Source organism: Lathyrus oleraceus, chromosome 2 (assembly GCF_024323335.1).
Source record: "Lathyrus oleraceus cultivar Zhongwan6 chromosome 2, CAAS_Psat_ZW6_1.0, whole genome shotgun sequence".
Lineage (NCBI taxonomy): Eukaryota > Viridiplantae > Streptophyta > Magnoliopsida > Fabales > Fabaceae > Lathyrus > Lathyrus oleraceus.
In genome coordinates, this window is record NC_066580.1 from 401,659,108 (window position 1) to 401,681,605 (window position 22,498).

The window sequence follows — 22,498 nt, forward strand, 5'->3', positions numbered from 1 at the left end:
GAATGAATCATCCACTATGGAAACTTGGTTTCATAACTTCAGCTTTGACGTTGAACGACCCTGGTTGAAATCCCAATCTAGCGTTATTCTTGTTCTTATCAATCTCTATCATATGACCCCACTGATCAATGCTGCCAGCCTTAATAGCCGTTTGTGCATCTTTTAAAGATGGCATGGGTGCCCCAGTTTTCTTCCCCTCGGCAATAGACAAGGCTTGGAACAACGTTCCAACCTCTTCCTCAACTTCAACATATGAAAAAGATGACAAATGGCTTACCAATAGTGCCTTCTCTCCACCGGCAATGACAAGCTTGTCGTTCTTCATAAATTTTAGATTTTGGTGTAGAGTAGACGTCACGGCTCCAGCTTCATGAATCCATGGCCTTCCCAATAGACAAATGTAGGCCGGGTGGATATCCATTACCTGGAAGGTTATCTGGAAATCACTCGGACCTATCTTCACTGGAAGGTCCACTTCACCAATGATAGTTTTTCGAGAACCGTTGAACGGTTTAACAATTACGCCATTGTACCTCATTCGGGTGCCTTGGTAAGAAAGTCTGGACAAGGTTGATTTTGGAAGCACATTCAATGATGACCTAGTGTCAACCAACATATTGGGCATAACATCCTCCTTGCAATTCATTGAAATATGCAATGCCAAATTGTGATTTCTACCTTCCTTAGGAAGTTGTTCATCACAAAAGCTCAGATTATTACAAGAAGTAATATTGGCAACAATGTGATCAAACTGATCCACACTCACATCATGCTCCACATAAGCCTGCTCGAGCACTTTCTACAATGCCTCCCTATGTGCTTCAGAGTTCATTAATAGTGACAGCACGAAGATCTTTGACGGAGTTTGGAGCAGTTGCTCCACAACAATGAACTCACTTATTTTGATCAATTTCAAAACTTCATCTTCGTCATCTCTTTTTCTTCCAATGGTGGACTTATCTGGGCAACCAACTCCCTCCATCTCTGGGCATACTCCTTGAATGTCTCCTTATATTTTTGAGACATAGATCTCAATTGGTCTCTATGGAGCGCCATATCAATGTTGTACTTGTATTGCTTAACAAAGGCCTCACCCAAGTCATTGAAAGTACGGACGCTTGCATTGTCTAAACCCATATACCACCTAAAGGAAGCTTCAGTCAAACTGTCTTGGAAATAGTGAATCAGCAACTGATCATTATCAGTTTGAGTGGACATTTTTCTAGCATACATCATAAGATGGCTTAGCAGACAAGTGTTCCACTTATACTTTTCAAAGTCAGGGACCTTGAACTTCATCGGGATTTTCACATTGGGTACCAGGCATAGCTCAGCAGCACTCTTCCCAAACAAGCTCTTTCCTCTTAAAGTCTTCAATCTTTATGCAGCTCAAGGAACCGATCCTTCATTTCATCCATTTTTTCATACATGTCTGGGCCTTCAGATGGATCAGAGTGGTATATAGTGTCCTTAACACGAGGCAGAGTGTGAACAACTAGAGGAGGCACTGACATGACCGAGCTAGATGCCGGAAGAGAAATAAAAGTGGGTGTATACCATTTAGGCATAAAGTTAGATAGCATCCCCCAAGGGAATCCAGTAGGCATAGAAGGACCAAATTGGCTGGCAACATCAGGAACGGTTGAGGTAGCAACCTTAGAAATGACAGTCCTCTAGGGAGGAGTTGTAGGAGTTGGTGAAGATTGGTTCTGCGCAGCAATGACAGATTCCATCAACGCTGTTAACCTGAAAATTTCATCCTTCAGCTCTTTGTTCTCTTGCTCTAAGTGCTCCATTATACTTAGTTGATTAGCGAGAATGTTGTATCACTGAGTCAGCTTGGCTGATGCACAAAAGAAGAACTGATAAGACATCTGGAGGAATAAAACTTGTTATGCAAATGATGCATGAAATGCAATGTTTTTGTTTGTTTTTAATTTCAAGGAACATATGAAGTTTTATTTGTAAATATATATAATAGTAATAACAACAATTTGATTGACCATAAAAATCTCTTTTTATTCATAAAATATGAAAGGATTACACTGAGTACATTTTCAAAAACCAAAATACAAATACAAGAGACAAGGAAACTAATCATCCTAAGAATCCCTTAGAAATAGTATCAGATGATCGGGATGCGGGCGCGTACTTCCTTTGGATGCGTCAAATCTCGGACTCAAAAGATGTCTTCATCTGAGCCTTCTCAAGGACAAGCTGATCAACAATCTTCTTCCAAGCACCGGAAGACTGAGGCATACTAGAGGAAGATAGACCCTCTAGCTCTCTCTGTCTCTTCACTGCTCGGTCTTCTAGAATATCAATAAGCGCATCTTTGTCTTTCGACTCAAGTTACAACTCTTCATGCTTTCGGCTCAAAGCATGGAATCGCTCTTCCCACATGTATTTCTCTTGCTTCATCTTGGTGAGTGCATCTTCCAACTCCTTTACATATTGGTTAGGGAGAGTTGATGGCTCAACCACAACCAAATACATAGGTCTTTCACAAGCATACGACATCTTCAGCTCAAAAGCTCTCTTCTTCACCCAAATAGTCTAAGCTTCCAAAGCTACACAGTTGCACGGACCAAGCTCGGATCTTCCTTTCTTATGCATATTATGCCAAGCATGTATCATTCACTGCTTCAAATGTTGGGGATCTTTATCCTCTTGATAGAAAAGACCTTCTAACTGAGTGTTATTAGGTTTGTCTCTCAAGGGGAACCCAAGTTGACAACGAGCCAAAGCAGGGTTGTAGTTGATTCCTCCTTGTGTACCAATAAGAGGCACATTAGGGAACTCACCACAACTATCAATAATATCCACACTACTTAATGAAGAATCATACCAAACAATATCATCATTAGTGAGGGACATGAGACTCTAAGACCACCGTAGATTTTGTTTGTTCTCCAGGAAAGTAGGCGTCTGAGGCAAGTGAGAAATAAACCACTTATACAGAAGAGGAACACAACACAAAATAGTCCCACCACCTTTAGAATTCCTCAAATGCAAAGAGAAATACATGTCACCCAACAGAGTAGGAACAGGATTCCCAATCAAGAAGATTTTTATGGCGTTAACATCAATAAAACCGTCAATGTTAAGGAACAAAGTTAAACCATAGATGAGCAATACAAAGATGGCTTCAAAAGCATCTGTGCTACCAGCTTGAGCAAAAACAGTAGATTTTCCTATGAGGAACTCCGAAGTCAACCCATGAATACCTCCTTTCTTCACCAAATGAGCATCAATCTCTGATTTCTTCAGATGTAGAGCTTCAGCTATGATATGAGATCTGAGAATCTCCTCCAATCCACTAAAAGGCACTTTGTCAGATCTGCGTATTCCCAAGAGATGGGCATACTCATCTAACGTAGGCATAAGATGATAATCAGGAAAGGTGAAACAACGGTAGAGAGGGTCATAAAACTGAACCAAAACACTTAGAAGTCCTTCAACTACATCAGCCGATAACACAGACAAAAGTTTCCCATGACGTTGCTTGAAATACAAGGGATCGAATACAAAGGATGACAACGTCCTTAGCTCTTTCAAATCAGGACATCTAAAACTGTACTTCTTAGTGTTCCTTCATCCATAATCCATGGTCTGAAAAATATTTGCAAATAAGACCTTAGTTCCTTGAAATTTATTTTTCTTGATCAATGTTATGATGCTCATGTATGCATGAATGCAACAATCACAAGCAAGGGATCACACACAAGGAAAACACAAACAAAGGTCAAGGGATGGATCAAGTCTTTGTCAAGATCAATCATCCATTTTGGTGGATTATGGTTTTCACCTTATCAACACCCAAGTTCTATTGATATTAACAAGACTTGATCGGATCAACCAAGAATCAAAGGGTTTGTTGTGAGTCACGAGCATGGGGTCAGGTTAAGAACCATCCCAAAGGAGTGTACTAAGGATAAAAACCTGTAGATCATGTTCTAAAAGAGGTACTAGAGTCTTAATCCCATCTTTCAGATATTATAGGTTAGGAGGACTGACTCATCAACCCATAGTGTTCTCAAGAGAAACTCGTCTGAGTGTAGTATCGCGTAACAACTGTTATCAGGTCTACACCTGAACAGTCTCCGAACTACATCCTAAATAGGCCAAGTTGGGTTAAATGTTCTATGGTCCTCATCTTCTCGGACCCTAAATCAGAGAAAGTAATGTCTAACCACAAATAACTTGTGTGACATCAGTAACTCCAAAAAGGTCTTCACTGAGTAGATGGGTCTTAAGACAACTTGTTAAGGACTACTCCACACAAGTTGAATATGACTATATTATCCTCCTATCTTAATTGCACTCAAGTTCGGGTTAGAACTTATCTCACCACTCAGAGATCACCAAGCACAAGAGACAGATTATATCATACAAACAAATATACAAATATCAAATATACAAATATATATACACATAAAAAAGTAGGCTAAACCCACTGAGGATTACTCCCAAGCAGAGTCACCACTTAATTTATGTAGTGATAAATTCATGACCATCAAGCTATGGATAAGCTTAACGTCAATAAAACCAGAGTCACCGTCACACTTTTATTGTTTCTAAAGGAAAAGGGAAAAGTACGAACAAACCCCAAAGATAAGAAGTTTTCAAATCAAAACTAATAAAATGCCAGAGATTACAGGTAAGGGGGTTGGTTACACAGAGGGAAGTTGTTAGCACCGAAAGTGTCCTAGGTACTCCTAGGGAGCCTTTTTTATGTGTGTATTTGTTTTTGGTATAAAAGATGTTTGAGGGAAAAAATAGAGTGTGGGGATGAGAAAAGAATTCATTAATTATACTTTTGTGTTTGACAAGACCTTCGGACTTGTGCCTACGTACCAACATAAAAATAAGGGATCAAAACCTCGTAGTTCGTGGTAAAAATTTCAAAGTTGGTGAATTGCTTTTAATAAAAGTTTAAATAAAAGAGGGGCCAAAGGGCCAAAAATTTGAATGGGGTGCTTAGTTCTTTTTGTCTTTTGAAATTTTAGGTCAATATGATTAAATTTATTTACAAATTTGATTTAAGAAAAGGTTTAAAAATCCATTGGCATAAGGCCAAAGTTTCTATTTGAAATAAGGTCTAAGTTTGAAATCATAAGCAAAGAAAGTTTTTGAAATGGGGGAGAGATTTTGAAATTTAAGAAGTGGGAGAAGATGAAGAGGCTACCCTAAGCATAAAATTAAAAGTTAAGAGTTGAAAAGATATGACCAATGGGATGCAATCCAACAAACAAGAATGTCATATAGAAAACCCATTTTCCCTTTGGACTTTGAATCCAGCAATACGCAACAAGCAATGAGCAATATCCAGACATCAAGAAGATCAAGGCATCAAATAAAGATAGCCACATCCAAGCAAGAAAATCCAAAGTTAGCAATCTTCTTTGTCTTCTCATGTACCATATGAAATATTCCTTGATCAACTCAGGATAAAACATCAGACACAAGATCAACATAACAATTAGCACTAAGACAAAGTAACAGATGAATTCAAACTGAGCTTAATGCTTGCACCAGATGAAGGCTTTAGTTCACAATAACTTGGTCTCATAATGTTAGCATTGGCCAAGTCCTTTTTGCACCAAGAATGTTGCCTAATCCTAAGTCCAAAAGTTCAGATCAAGATCAACAGTCCACCAAATATTTTTTAGGGTTTTTATTGTTTATTAAGTGTTTTAAGGTCTTAACACCATAAACAAAATCAAAATGCACAAACAATATATACAATCATAAGATATGGCTCAAACGAACAAAGTGAAAATGGTATAAACATAAACAAGTTAAATGAAATGTAAATGGCAATGAATGATAAATGACTGAAAGTTAAATTGCATAAAGTAAATGACTTAAAAGTAAAGTAATATTAATAAGAGTTAGTCAAAGGTTAGTCAAGTGTTAGTGATGTCTTTTAATTGATTAAGTCATTCTTTGGAGAACACTTAACCATCCATTCACAAGCATGGATCCTTGAACCAAGACATCTTCCTTGAAGAAGGAAAAAAGGTCAAGTTTCCACACAATACCATGTAGGACGGGAGACTTACAATCTCACTTACTAGAATGTTATGCCTTTAGGTTCAAATTTAGTTATATGTTAAGCAATCGTAATTGGACTTATGTAGAAGTCACAACTATCTAAGTTTGGGCAATAAAAATTTAGGTGTTAATGCATGTTAGAGATTTGGTATAATGAACCAAACTCCTAAAACATACCACACACTAAAATAAAAGATCAAGGGGATGGACCTATCTCAGTCATACTTGTATTGGTTCATCTGACACAAGGTCATTGATGAACCAATTAGCCTTAAGACATTAGAGATTTCATTGGTCAAACGAGGGAATAGAAAAAAATAGGGATGAAGATGAAGAGGGATGGGAATGAGAGAAACACATATTGGTCATGGGAGGAATTTTATCAAATTAAAACCATCCATTCATTCTGGGAGATGAAATGTACATTTCATTGATCCCCAAAATCCAATGGTTTTAATCCAACAAAAGCCAAATCAACCTTGACCAAGGCCCAAACAAATAGTCAAACATCACAAGACCATAAAAATGGCTCAACATAATTTTTACACATTTAATTAATTAAAAATCAAATTAAAAATGCATTAAAATACAATTTAATTTGCTCAAAACCTAAAATCTCTTCAAAACACCAAATAATTGGCTAAGAGATTTATTCTAGGTCAAACAAGGTCAAAGGACCTTAGACAAAAAATTTCATGATTTTTGAAAAGTCGGAAGTATTTTTAAACAATTAATAATATGCACAAAAACATTTAATTCATGAAAAATATCAAAATCAATCCAAAAAATATTTTTAATTCATATGAAAGAGAAAAATATTTAAAGATTTTTGGTGAAAGTCCCACATGGTTTTGGATTAAAAATGAAATTTCTATGAATTAAATAAAATAAGTGGATTAAATGGAAACTCAAAAAATACAAAAAAAAACAAGGGCCATCAGATCTCCCTCATTAATTGAGGTGGCAGATTTGATGGCCAAGCGCGAGCGTTTCACAAACACCTTAGTCAACTGCGCCACACACTTGGTAATTAAAAGGAAAGGCTGAGATTAAAACATGAGATTATGATCAAATGGTTCTGGACAAGCCAACACACCACCGGAGCTATGGCTCCAGTCATCATCTCCGGTGGACCTCACCGGACTAGTCCACCTTCAACTTAATGAAAAATGAAAAACAGGGACATTATTTCAAAGAGAAAATGCTCAGGATCAAGAATCTGATCTCAATTTTCTCCAATTCCAAGTATATAAAAAGATACATGGATTTGAATTTTGAGGATCTTGAACTGAGTTGCTTCGATTTGACCTTAAAGCAACTCAATCTTGTTGCCTACATTGGTAGGACTTCAGCCAACCAAAAATCACAAAGAATAGTGAAGAATTGAGAGAGAATTGGAGAGATGAAAATTCTGGAAAATCACCTTCGAATGAGCTTCAACCTTGCTTGATCTTGCTTCCAATTGTCCTTGGCTTGGCTTCAAAAGCTTGTGGGAGATGAATTGGATCAAAGAAAAGCTTGGACTCTTGGAGTTTCAATCTCAAAACAGAATGAGATTTAAAGCTTGATTTTCAAATGAAAACCTTCAAGATTATCCTTCAATGGTGAGGGTTTGGATTGTAGGTTCAAAGCTTGGGCATGAGTTCCTTAATTTTGAGCCAAGAGGGTTGTATTTATAGGCAAAGCAATTCATTTTCACACACTTTCAAAATTTTCCAAAATTAGCAATTTCCTTGCATGCTTGAATGGGAATATGATAGGCCCATCAAAGGATGCAATCAGGTCCAAAATTACCAATGTGCAATGTTTAAATCATGTCATGTGGTCATGCAATGGAGATTGAAAAGTGAATTGAAATCCATCCAAATGAACCTTGGAAAAGAACCCATACGTAAGTCCTTCATTTCTTAGCCAAATGAGACGATCTTAGACTTTTTTGAAAGGTGGGATCAAGGGGAAAAACTTTCATGTTGAATACTTTTCCATTTGAATCTTGGATCATGATGAATTTTTATGTGGAAGTTTGTAAAATCAAACATATTTGAAAATTTTCTAAGTACCAAGTCAAATGTTCACTTCTTACACCTTGAATAACTTTTTCTATGGGCTTCAAATTGAAACAGTTCCTTCATCAAAGTTGTATCTATTTCAAACCTCTTCAATTTGGTAACAAGTTTGATCTCTTTCGGATTTGGAATGAAGGAGTTATGCATTTTAGAAGTTGAGGAAAATCACTTGTTCAATGGTAATGGCATAAAATGACCTATAATGTTTCCTCTTGGCACAAGCATTTGCAAGTTGAATTTGAACTTATTCAAAGAATAAAAGTTGGATAGGATATCTTGAATTTGATCATGAAACTTGAATGGCTTTTATATCATAAAGATTGAGCAAGCTATAATCCTTGGAAGTTGACCTCCTAACTAGGGTTCAGACCAAATGACCTATAATATTTCACACTAAAAGAGGACTTTCCAAGAAAAACCTTATCTTAAATTCAACATGAAAGTTGTTTGGAATGTCATAAGGAGTAACATTTCTCTTGGAATCATTTTCGTATGATAAAAATTGTAGGAGATAGGGTCTAGGGAACCCTAGTTTTGACTAGTTGACTTTCCCTAGTCAACCACCATGAACCAACTTGCTAACATGACATTCTCTTGATATTGGGGACTCATGGAGGATCATATATATGTAATATGATGTAATATGAAGTATACCATGAAATATTTGATCAAATGATGGAGAAACTTGTTGAGGAAGTCACACAAGATACCTAGATGAATTAGGGCTTCCAAGGCAAACAAGCTTCAAACTCTTGATGAATTCTTGATCAAAATGATATTTAAAGATCATAGGGATCCATATGTGATGTCTATAATCAATGTAAACCATCTCTTGATTAGTCTCATTTCATTGAGGGTCTCAAACCCTTGATATGAGCTTGATGGAGCATTGGTGGATGCACACACTACCTACAAAAGAAACAAAGTTATACATGGAACAATCCTCCTGGTGTAGCCTGAGCAGCTTGTTGTTGTGCTACTTGAGAAATTTGGGTTTCCAGCATCTTGTTGTGGGTTACCACATAATCAACCTTGTTTCCCAATTGTGTAATTAGTTCATTAATATGGATGTCTTTGGTTCATGAATTCTCTATTCTGCTGAGTTTGAGTCGTGATAAAGTTTTCCATGATTTTCTCAAGGTTTGACTTCTAAGGGGCAGTTTGTATTGGTTGTGTTGGTCTTTAAGATGTAGAGTTTTGGGGGAAAACAGAGTTATTGTTCTTGTAAGAGAAGTTTGGGTGATTCCTCCATCCAGGGTTATAAGTGTTCGAATAGGGGTTTCCTTGGGCATAGTTGACCTGGTCTGGGTTTGTTTCAGCTAGTAGACTGCATACGGAAGTCACATGTCATGGTGTTCCACATATTTCGCATCAGGGTTGTACTGCAGCTACAATAGTTGTAGGGTTTATGACTAAGCTTTCGACCTTTTGGGCTAGGGCGTCCATTTTGTATTCATATGGTCTAGGCTTCTAACCTTGTATGTACCCCCTTTAGTCTCTTTGCTATCTACTTGTGTACGCTCTATACCCCACTGGTAATGGTTTTGAGCCATGTCCTCAATAAGTGTGCATGCCTCGGGGTATGGTTTGTTCATTAGCGCACCACCGACGGAATCGTCGATAGTCATCTTTTTGTTGTAGAGAAGTCCATTGTGGAAGGCGTGGATGATCAACCATTATTCTAATCCATGATGTGGACAAGATCTTAATAGCACTTTATACCTTTCCTAGGTGTCTAAAAGGGACTCACCATCCTGTTGAGTGAACCTAGTAATTTGGTTACGTAGGACGACGGTCTTACTTGGTGGAAAGTATCTAGCAATGAATACTTTCTTCAGGTCATTCAAAGTAGTGAAGGAATTAGATGGAAGTGAATCTAGCCATGATCGCGCTCTATCTCTGAGGGAGAAAGGGAATAAATGTAAATGTATCACCTAAGGAGCAGTGCTATTGCATTTTAGTGTGTCTTCTAGTTGAATGAATACTTTTAGGTGCTGGTTCGGGTTCTCTGTTGGGAAACCAACGAACTGGTTTTGTTGAACGATTTGTAACAAAGTAGGTTTCAATTTGAAGTTGTTAGCTGTAATAGCTGGATTGACAATACTTGAATGAGGTTCTTCGTTAGAAGGTAACACAAACTCTTTGAGTGGCCTACCATTTTGGTCTTCTGCCATTGCTCTTTTGATTCGTTGGAGCAAAAGTCGACCTCTTACGTATCTTTCTAGTTCAGCTATTAGGTCTTCTAAGTTTTTGGTACTACGAGTTCTTCGCATTGACCGGACAAAGGGTGCCTTAATCAAGACGGTGTAACAACAGGTTAAGAAATTTGACGGTATTGGTCCCCGGCAACGGCGCCAAAAACTTGGTCGCGACTTTATGAGCTTATCAGATTACCTAACTGCAAGTGTACAGTCTATCGCATAGTTTTAAAAGATACTGATCCCACAGAGACCTAACTGTCAATCTATTGTTTCTAGTTGCTACGGTGTTTATTTAAGGCAAATGAATTAAGCAAAGGAGAGATGAAATAAATAACTTAAAAAAATTCAGACAAATAATACTGGAATGTGGCTTTCATCAAACAATAGTACTCTTGATTGTCTCTAAATAGGATTAATGTACGAAGCAATATTTTCTACTTTGAAAAGAATTTAATTGAATAGGAATTGTTGCTTTTGCGTATTCATAACCGGATTTGACACTCTAATTTATATTGTCCACTCTCACGTGTGACCGACGCTTATTGCGTTAAAGTAGTAAATCCTATTATAAGAAATTAGACTATTTACTCAATTGAAAAGTAATTTTGATTGGAAAATTTAACTTAAAAGGGTTCCAGGCTTTCACTCAGGTAATTGGATCCTAAACCTATAAATGCGTCCGCAAATATTTTAAAAACCTCTTTCTAGAAATATTTGACTTTCCTAATTAATTAACAAAGTGCTCTCGCGGTATTCGTTAATAAAAAACAAACCAATTTTATTCTTTAGTGTCAGACGGCTTTCGATCTTACCCGATGTTTTCACGACTCTACTTTCGTAGTGACCAATTAAATTGAGTTCAGAAAAATTGTATTAAAACCAAAACAGCCCCCAATTGTAATCCTAAAGAAACAACAGTTAGAGTACCGCCAAAATGTCGATCCTCATATCCCAGCATTGATAAATTAGTTGGACATATTTATGACAAACATAAAAACATAGATTTTAAACTTAGAAGTAAACATTTCGGAAAGGTAATTGAATTGAAAAGGGCGTCTTAGAAATTGGTTTTGAAAACGAAATAACAACAAGAACATGAAATTAACAAAAGTAAAGCAATACGGTGTGAGAAATAAGACTTGAAAATAAAAGAAGAAGTGTGAGACGAGGAAAGTAAAGCGCGAGGAAATAAACAAAGCGATATAATAAAAATGTGTAATGTATTGAAAACCTGCTCCAAACAGAGGCTTGAATCTGGTACAAAATAAATTGCTAAAGACTGGTAAAGAATTATAAATGACGGCAAGATTAAACTTCGACAAAATAAAGTGTTCCAAACTTCGTACAAACTCAATGCTCTCTAGTGCTATAACCCATCGATGTGATGAGTTATAACTTTAATCAGTAATTCTAGTACTAAAGAGTGTGCTAAGATTGGATGGTTTGAACAGTGAAGATTTTCACCTATTTATAGTGTTCCAAGGTCCAAAATATCAAGTGGGAGGTTTCTACATTCGTGGGAGAGAATATAGGAGTGAATGGGGTGATGGGGAGACCAAGCAAGCCCACTTTCCAACCACCTGGCTCTTATAATGGATGGCGAATGCCATACCAAGGTAGCGAACACCACATTCCCAAAGTGTGGAAGAATTGATCAATTGGTCGTTGGCGAGTGGGACACGTCATTCTTCTTATGACTTTCTTGGTTGTTGGTGAGTGGGACACGTCATTCTTCACGACTCTACTTTCGTAGTGACCGATTAAATTGAGTTTAGAAAAATTGTATTAAAACGAAAACAGCCCACAATTATAATCCTAAAGAAACAACAGTTAGAGTACCGCCAAATGACGGTCCTCATATCCCAGCATCAATAAATTAGCTGGACATGTTTATGACAAACATAAAAACATAGATTTTAAACTTAGAAGTAAACATTTCAGAAAGGTAATTAAATTGAAAAGGGTGGTTTAGAAATTGGTTTTGAAAACAAAATAACAACAAGAACCTACAATTAACAAAAGTAAAGCAATACGGTGTGAGAAATAAGACTTGAAAATAAAAGAAGAAGTGTGAGACGAGGAAAGTAAAGCGCGAGTAAATAAACAAAGCGATATAATAAAAATGCGTAATGTATTGAAAACCTGCTCCAAACAGAGGCTTGAATCTGGTACAAAATAAATTGTTGAAGACTTGTAAAGAAATATAAATGACGACAAGATTAAACTTCGACAAAAGAAAATGTTCCAAACTTCGTACAAACTCAATGCTCTCTGGTGCTATAACCCCTCGATGTGATGAGTTATAACTTTAATCGGTAATTCTAGTGCGAAAGAGTGTGCTAAGATTGGATGGTTTGAAAAATGAAGGTTTTCACCTATTTATAGTGTTCCATGGTCCAAAATATCAAGTGGGAGGTTTCTACATTCGTGGAGGAGAATATAGGAGTGCATGGGATGAGTGGGAGACCAAGCAAGCCCACTTTCCAACCGCCTGGCTCTTATAAAGGATGGTGAATGCCATACCAAGGTGGCGAACACCACCTTCCCAAAGTATGGAAAAATTAGTCAATTGGTCGTTGGTGAGTGGGACACATCGTTCTACTTATGGCTTTCTCCATGGCAAACGCCACGCAGGTTGCCTTGAGTGTAAATTCCCCATTTTTTCTCCGTTTTGCATCTGAATCGCTTTGTTTCTTCGCACATGGATCCTATATGATCAAATACCTCAAATATAGACGAAATACCCACATGACACTGGAAGTAGAGGTAAAACAATAATAAAACATGTACAAAATGAGTCAAAATAACGGTGTAGTTTGGTGTTATCAATAGCATCCATTGAATTAAGTACTCTAATAGATGTAATTCAAGTTTCTGGAGAAAAATTATCGAAGAAATCTATATTTTCTCTTTGCCTAAAACTTTGGTTACAAGGCGAGCCTTTAACTTATCCATTGTTCCATTAGATTTTAGTTTCTAGAGAATCTATCTCAATGTTAATAGCTTTTTGCCATAAATCTACATCCAGAGATGTCAAGGCTTCTTGAAGATTTGTTGGATCTTCCTCAACTGTATGTGTCGCATAATTGGGCCCATACTATTTAGAAACTCTTACCCATTTACTCCTTCAAAGTTATATTTATACTTCGTTGTTGCTTTTAGTGTTTTATATAACAGGAATGTAAGTTGATTCAGTGCCCCATTATTTCTCAATTTGAAAGAAAATTTGTCTTCATAAAATCCAGCATTATTTGATTATATGATCACTTTAGAATTTAGGTTATAACACCTATATGCTTTACTATTTGTTACATACCCAATGAATACACATTCATATACTCCACTAGCGAGTTTAACTCGCTTTGGATCCAGAGTTATGACATAATTCAGACAGAACTAAGTTCTTAAATAAGACAAGTTTGGTTGTCTTTTCTTTAATATCTCATAAGGAGAGATCATACTTTTTGACTTGGGAACCCTATTTAGGACATAGAAAACAGTCAACAAAATTCCCCCCACTAGTTAGGAGCTGCATCAGAATTCGTCATAATTTCAACAACAAGTTCAGTAAGAGTTCTATTCTTTCTTTTTGGTTTACCATTCATTTTAGGAGAATGCAGTGCAATTGTTTCATGTACAATTCCATGTTGTTTATAAAATTCATTAAATAAACTGAAATCATATTCACTTCCCTGATCACTAAGAAATCTCTTGATCTTCTTTCTAAATTAATATCATTAACAAAATTCTTAAACATAACGAATTTACAAAAATATCATTCTCAGTGGTTGTGTACAAATATATCCTAATAGACTAACTAAACCTTGCATTTTTTAGAAGAAAACCATAAACAAGATTCTTTATAATCTCTGAAGTATAAATGACAACCTTCAAGATTAAAGTCTTTTCAGAGGTGGACTCTGCTCCACTTCTCCAATACTGACAACATTAGTGGTGTGGGCAACTTCCAACAACACTTTCTTATTCGTGTATGTTTTGAATATTGCACAATCATAACATACATGAGGAAAATAGCCAATGTTTATCCACCAACCATTAGATTCACCAACCATGTTAATTTTAGTGATCAAAACAATAAATTGCTCATCAATTAGGTTAACCTATGAATTAGGGGAAACACAAGGTTTAAACTCGATCTTACATTTCTTAATCATATGATCTGGTTTTCTACAATTGAAAAACACCAGTGTCATTTCTTTGTGGTAGTGGTGGTTGCCTCTCAATTGGAGTAATTAGAGCTCTTGAAGGCTTTCATTCTTAATTTGGTTCACAACATTGTGGTTCTGATTCTTTAATTATTTGTCAAATGTCTTCAGAACTATACTAAATTTCTTTTTGGTTTTTGAAACAACCAAGACGTTTTCTCATTAATCATTTTTCTAAGATTCTTCTTCAATTCGAAGGCGAATAATCAGACTCACAATTACAAATTCTTTTATTTTGTAGCAAAGCATAATTTAAAAACTTTCAAACTAGGGGGCTATTTGTCAATAATAAATCGAAATTGAAATTGTTCATCGAAACACATACCTTTTAGGATGATCTCACAAAAAATCTTTTGAAGTTTGTGACATTAAGTCTTCACAGATCTTTCATCTATACCATCTGATACTTGAGGTAGTGACTAACTGCATACTCCTTTGCTTCAGCTTCTTCGTGTCATACTTATTTTTCAGAGCATCTCAAACCTATTTTGCAGTATCATAACTACTGTAATAATCACGCAGATCATCTGCAAGTCTGTTCATAATATGATTTTGTAATCATTCTCTTTTCATAAGGTGGTTTCTTTAATGAGATGTAAATCGTTCGCTTTAATTTGTGCAACATATTTAACTTCAAAACTATTAAGTATTTCATATAAATCCACAAATTTCTTAACGTTAATTTCTTCTATAGACATGGCAGTTCGAAACATCTTAAAATTATTGTTTCACGATTTCGAAAATCAGCACAGAAGAAATTACTGGGTCGAGTCGCAGACTAGGTCGCTCTCTTTAAGACGTTTCACGACACTGTCCAAAATTATGTAAAGCAGTTGAACTATCGCGTCGTCTCTAAGATAAAACAATTCAGTTGTATATTGTACGATTACTACTTGCATGGTAGATAACCGGTCTAGAAATACATTATTTGATGGTACAAAGACCATTTGAATATAGTATAAATACCACTCGTAATATCTGGTATAATAATCCGTCGTAATAATTTCTCAAACCAAGAGAAATTCCAACAATTCTCCAAAGAGAATTCAATCATGGTCATTTTACCAATCAAAATAATTTCTCAAAAAAGAGAAATTCAAATAATTCACCAAAGAGAATCCAAATGATTAATACTTATAATTTCCCAACTCAAACGGGAAGAAATTAACATAATTCTCTATAGAAAATTCAAGAATATACTCGAAAAATTCGACAAACAGAAAGAAATGGGGAGAAGTTGGCGCTTCAATAATTCAAAAGACAGAGTGTTAGGTGAGTGAGAAAGAAAAAACTCAACAAAAGAAATTTTTGATATGTTTTAAAATGAAATAGGAAATTTTCTTATATGTAAAATGAATTAAGTAAGATATCTCACTTAAACAATACGAGAATACAGATTTTTTTTTCAACTAACACACAATATAGGACTTAAAGAAACTTTTTCAATTTCATCTTTCCACATTTAAATCTTGACATAATATTTCAAAAAACTCTAATAAATAAATCTATATGAAAACAATTTTACATTTATTCTTTTGATACAGATTTTCTTTATTGTATATTTCTTTGCTTACTAACATAGTTTTACTGTTTTTGTAACTAAATAATTTTGTAAGTGAATAACGGTGATTATATTTTAGAGGTGAAATTTATTATATCAACACATAAATATTAGAGTTTAATTGAAATGCACTGACAGTGTAAGGATATTTTATATTGTCAGTTAATCACAGTCATTGATTTTTTAAAGAAGTTTGACTTTTCTATAATCACATGTAAAGTAACCCAAACGGATAATTGTGATGTATTGACAGTGTAAATTTTTTTACACTGACAGTGCATAACAATTAATCTCTAAATATTATTATATTAATTTAATATCAGACCATATATTTTTAAATAAAAATACTTAAAATTTTTAAAAGTTTATTTAATTAAAAATATAAATTATACTCCTTCAATACCAATTTATAAAGAGAAGTCAATTTTTTATGTTTATTTAAAAAATGTAAATTCTTGTGTTTTTTTAAATATACTTTATATAAAGTGTAGAAACAATTCTGTTGTTTATAGATAAAATATGAAAGACATTTAAATTTAAACTGAAAAATATATATTTTAAAAATAAAATACTTAAATGAAATGAAATTACTATTATTTCCTCATAATTTATAATAATATGTATTTTTTATTTATAAATTAGTACAGAGAAATATGTCATAAGATTTTAAACCTATCAAGTAGTCTTTTTATACAAATATAGATAATAATTTTAAATTAGTATTTTTATATTGAACTTTGTAATTTGTATTAAGTTAGGAAATTGTTAGTTTTTGTAGTAATTTAAAAATACTAGTATTTATTAATTAAAAGTTTATATATATAGATATATATATATATATATATATATATATATATATATATATATATATATATATATATATATATATATATATATATATATATATTAAGAGATTAATTGTTGTGCACTGTCAGTGTAAAAAGTTTTACACTGTCAATGCATCACAATCATCCGTTTGTATTACTTTTTAAATGTTTAAAATAAAAGTCAAACCTTTCAAATATATCAGTGGTTGTGATTAACTGACAGTGTTAAAAATCTTTACACTGTCAGTGTATATCAATTAAATTCATATATTAATTGTTATGTCAGTGTAAAAAATTTTACACAGTCAATACATCACAATCATCCGTTTGGGTTACTTTACATATGATTATAGAAAAAATCAAACTTCTCTAAAAAAATCAATGGCTGTGATTAACTGGCAGTGTAAAATATCTTTACACTGTCAGTGCATTTCAATTAAATTCATATATATATATATATATATATATATATATATATATATATATATATATATATATATATATATATATATATATATATATATATATATATATATATATATATATATATATATATATAATAATTTATAATTAAATCATAACAAAAAAAATATAACATCTATCTAACATTTGACTTCAAACTCAAAATGCAATAACATAAAATATTGAGTGTTTGAAAATAGAAAACGAAAACATACTCAAAAAATCATACTAAAAATTTAAAAGCTCTAACACTCCTTTTTAGTTTTTAAACTAAATTTTTCTAAATTTTAAATTTGTTACAAATTAAACATGCAAATAAGAGTTAAAATTAAATCAACTAATCATAAGAAACAAAGAGAGCAACTAAGAAGAAAAATTATTGTAGAATTATAGAGAAAAATAACTAAGGGGTCAACGGAGAGAAATGAAGAGTCAAAGGTGGTGAGAACTATCTAATAAAAGAACGAAATCAAACTGAATCAAATTAAACAAAAGTAAATAAAATGTAACCAAACATAATCAATCCAACTCAAATGAAATCAATTTAAACAAAATCAAACTAATTATATAAATTTGAACGAAATCAATCTAAAATAAACATCCAAAGGAGTCAAATAAAATCAAATCAAACAAAATTAAAAAATTAAAAATCAAATCGCACCGATGAAAGACGCAAACAAAGATATACATGATCAATGACATAACCAACATAAAGTCATATATGGTCAAAACTCATCTTCAAGCAAACAAAGTGAGATATGACATGTCAAGAACAAATTAATAATACAACAAAAGGAATTTTTCTCCAATAGAGCCAATCGTTAAAAAATCAAACACAAAGACATTTTCAAACTTTTAGAAACTCAATAATGAAAGCAATGGGTAGTTCAATGAGAATGAAAACAGACTCCGATACGATACCATATTAATAATAGAGATGACAAAATAGAGAAATAAAAAGAAGCTATGATTACAACAATGTAAAAAAGGTAATTTGTAAAAATTAGGGTTATAAACATGATTTATAATAAAATATAAATAGACTAAATAGTCTTTTGTCCAACTATAAGGAAATGTCCAATAAATATTATCTCCCTAAATATAAGATCCTCTTTAAAAAAATTATAAAACTTCTTTCAAACTTCAAAGTTAATTAACTATCTACTTTCTAAGGTTAAATTTGTAAAATTATACGATTGGTTAACAAACTTAGTATCATAATCAAGTTTGTTAATTCCCATGATTTACACAACAGAATCTATAGTAAGAGATAGGGGGTTATATAGTTTGATTTTGTTGTGATAAAAATAATCAATTTTAGTGAATTTACTTTGTAAAATTGAATATGCATAAAAGTGAGTTGAAGATTCATGTTTGGATATATTCATGCAAAATTAAGTTGAACAATACAATGAGTATATGTTTGATTTTATATTTGGAGCATTTAGAATTGGTTCTTGATGTATAGAATTGATTTTAATATGTTTGGTAGTTTTCGAGTATAATTGATTATGCTTTTTGTGATTGATTCTAGATGTGTAGCTTTTGATTTTGACATGTTTGATGGCTCTCAAGTAGAATTGATTATACTTTTTGTGATTGATTCTACTCAAATTTAGTATTCAACTCAATTTTATAGAAATTTATTCAAACATAAATAATTTTAATTTCAAATTACTTTTAATCATAATCAATTTAACAAAATCAGTTCATTTAAAATCAATTTTCTTCACCGTATAACCAAATATATTGGTATGTGTTCGTATAACCAAATATATTGGTATGTGTTTGGTTCTCTGGTGTAAAAGATTAATTATGAGTGAATTGATTCTAAAGATAAAGTGATTTGTGTTTGGATAAATTATTGGGAAAAAGAACTGAATAGTAAATTTTAGTGTGAAAATCACGTTTAGACTAAAAATCTATAAATTTTACTTTCAAGTAGAATCAATTCTGGAAAGCAGGATCAGTTTTGCTAAGAGTAACCAAACATGTCAAAATCAATTCTAGACATCCATAATCAGTTTTAAGTACTCCAGTCGTAAAATATGTAAATTTGATTTTAGTTAAAAATGAGTTGAAGTTAATGTGATTTATATTTGGATGCATTCATGGAAAACTGAGTTGAACAATAAATTTTCATGTAAAAATTACGTTTAGATTAAAAATCTATAAATCTTAGAATGTGTTTTATTCTACGGTGACGAAAATGGATTTTGAGTGAACTGATTATGTAAAATTTATCTTTCTAAAAGTGAGTTGAAATTAAAGTTATCTATATTTGGATACATTTGTGCGAAACTTGATTTAAAAGTAAATCTAAGTGTAAAACTCATGTTTAGCCTCAAAAGCTACAAATCATAATGATAACATGTAAAATGCATCATTTAATTAGCTCGATTTGCATTCGTTTTAGGGTAGATTTGTGCATTTGTGTGGTTTTATGTTGGCATTGTGTGTCGTATTTTAGGTACTCGTCATTTAGAGGTTTTTGTGCTAAAGAATGATGAAATATGCTGAAAACGCCAGAAAAATACCAAGTTATATCTGTCATGACAGGTGCAACCCAGTCATGACGGTCGTCACCAACCACATGGCCAAGACCGTCAGCCAGAATGGGTAAAGGACAAGAAGCGCATGACCACATGATGGGTAGGCTGTCAGCTAAACTTTTGCTGCATTTTCTACCATTATTGCTGCTTTATTTCAATTTATTATTGTTTTACTTCAAGTCAACTGTACCGAATCAAAAGTCTCCCTTCAGAGCATTTATTCTATTCAAATTTCTACATTTATGCTAATTTGCAGATTCCATTTATTTGTTGTTTTTTTAGACATGTCATGAAAATATGCTTTTTATTTAGTGCTCTTAACATGTCAACGTATACTTGTTGAGTTTGGAATGTGAGGACCGTCATACCGATGACACTCTTTTAAATTGTATGTTAAAAACGTGTAACGAGAATTATTTTCAGAACTGGAAATTCTATTTTTATAATTAAAAGTTTATTACGAAAGTAGAAACACTGCGATATTGGTGTCAGCTCGAAAGAGTGAAAATGGTATATGACTTAAAAATTCAAAAAATAATTTTTAAACACAACGAAAGCGTTTTTCTAGTTACTTAAGAAATCATTAATTTTCAAAAAAAGAGATTTTAAACTCATAAATTGTGCCATGCGAAAGCGGACATTTGTAAGTTTAAAATCTGATAACGGACACGCGAAAGCGAATGGTACCTTTAAACTATTTTTTCTACTAAAAAATTTTAAATGAGAAATTATTATTTAATAAGAGGGATTTCAAAGATGTAACTTGTATCACGCGAAATCGGACGATTAGAGGTTTGAAATCTGGTACCAGACACGCGAAAGCGGGCAGTGCCTGTAACTTAATATTTTTCCGTGAAAAATATTTTCTCTTTACAATAATAATACTGCAATTTAATGGTAGACAAAAATTATATTTCAGTCTCTCGTTACTAATATGAAGTTTAGAAGTGATATTTTTCAATTACGCAAACAAACTATTTGAGTAGCCTTAGATAAACAAAATGGTACTTGTCGATTGGTCTCTGTGAGATTCAACAATCTTTTATACTAAACCGATAAAGACATGCACTTACGGGCCTATCAAGTTTTTGACATTGTTGTCAGGGATCAATTTTGTCAATATCGTAACTTCGTTATTACAACATATAGACTAAAGAATTTTTCCTTTTTTATTAATTTTCCCCTTGCATCGTTTGTATGCGAAGAACTCGTAGCACCGAGATCCTAGTCAAACTAAAGAATAAAATCGAGCGTTTCCTACGTGTTAGATGTCAAATTCAACGGATTCGATAAGAAATGGCGAAAACGACAACGGTCCACTCAAGGACTTTGTCGTCACCTCTACGACGACCCTTACTCAAGTATCGTTAACCCTACAATCCAGGCTAACAACTTCAAGTTAAAACCCTCTCTGTTGCAGCTCGTACAGCGGAACCAATTCTCTAGTAACCCCACGGAGGATCCGAACTTGCACTTATCTGTCATTGTGCAATTTGCTGACACGTTAAAAAGTAATGGCATCGACCCCGAAGCCATTCCATTGTGTCTATTTCCTTTTCTCTAAGGGAAACATCCATAGCATAGCTACAATATCTACCGTCAAATTCCATAACAATATGGAATGCGTTAAAGAAAGCGTTTCATGATAGGTATTTCCTGCCTAGTAAAACTGCACAGTTAAAGAACCAAATTACCTGCTTCAAGAAGATAGACGGTGAGTCACTTTTTGAAGCATGGGAGTGATTTATGGAATTGATGAGAGTCTTTCCTCACCATATATTAGAGAATTTTTTAATCATTCATACGTTTTATAACTATATTATTTATAACACAAGAATAACTATTGATGCTGCAACTGGCGGGGCTATGATGAACAAACCCTCAATGATGTCTTTGTTCTGATCGGGAATATGGCTCAGAACCATTACCAGTGGGGGATTGAATGCATTCCTCTAGAAAAGTAGTAACCAAAAGGAGGTATGTACGAAGTTAGTAGCTTCGACCATGTGAATGCGAAAGTCGATTCCCTTACTTAGAAAATTGATAATCTAGGCATTAATCCTGCAGCTACTGTAGATGTCGTGACTCCCAACTGCGAGATCTATGGAGTCCTTGGATATGTCACTATTGAATGTGAATTATTGGTTGAACCAACATCTGACTAGATCAATTAGTCACAAGGAAACCCATATTCTAACACGTATAATTCTAGATGGAGAAATCACCCAAATTTATCCTACCAAAATAACAATGCCATATTTCCACCCAGTCCTGCACTTACTACTCCACCAGGTTTCCAAAACAATAAAGGAGCCTTTGCTTCTCCTACTTCCCCTAAACATTAGAACTCAAAATTGGTTATAAAGAACTTTGTCTTATCTCAAAGTCAGAAAAACAAGGAGTTCATGAACCAAAATATTCATACTAACGAGTTGATTAAACAATTGGCTAATGAATTTGATGTTATGGTCGCCCACAATAAAATGTTAGAGACCCAGATCTCTCAACAGGCAGCCACTGTAGCTCTGGATGGAATGTTTCTAGGC

At 33.7% G+C, this 22,498-nt stretch overlaps 2 non-coding genes across 2 annotated transcripts; one reads left to right on the forward strand and one right to left on the reverse strand.

The window, feature by feature from the left end:
• The first annotated feature begins 9,806 nt into the window (after positions 1-9,806).
• Positions 9,807-9,913, forward strand: LOC127124710 (small nucleolar RNA R71). Its single transcript, XR_007804171.1, has one exon. It is a non-coding gene; the product is annotated as a small nucleolar RNA R71 (small nucleolar RNA).
• Positions 9,914-21,627: 11,714 nt separating this feature from the next.
• LOC127124224 (small nucleolar RNA R71) lies at positions 21,628-21,733 on the reverse strand. Its single transcript, XR_007803846.1, has one exon. It is a non-coding gene; the product is annotated as a small nucleolar RNA R71 (small nucleolar RNA).
• Positions 21,734-22,498: the final 765 nt, after the last annotated feature.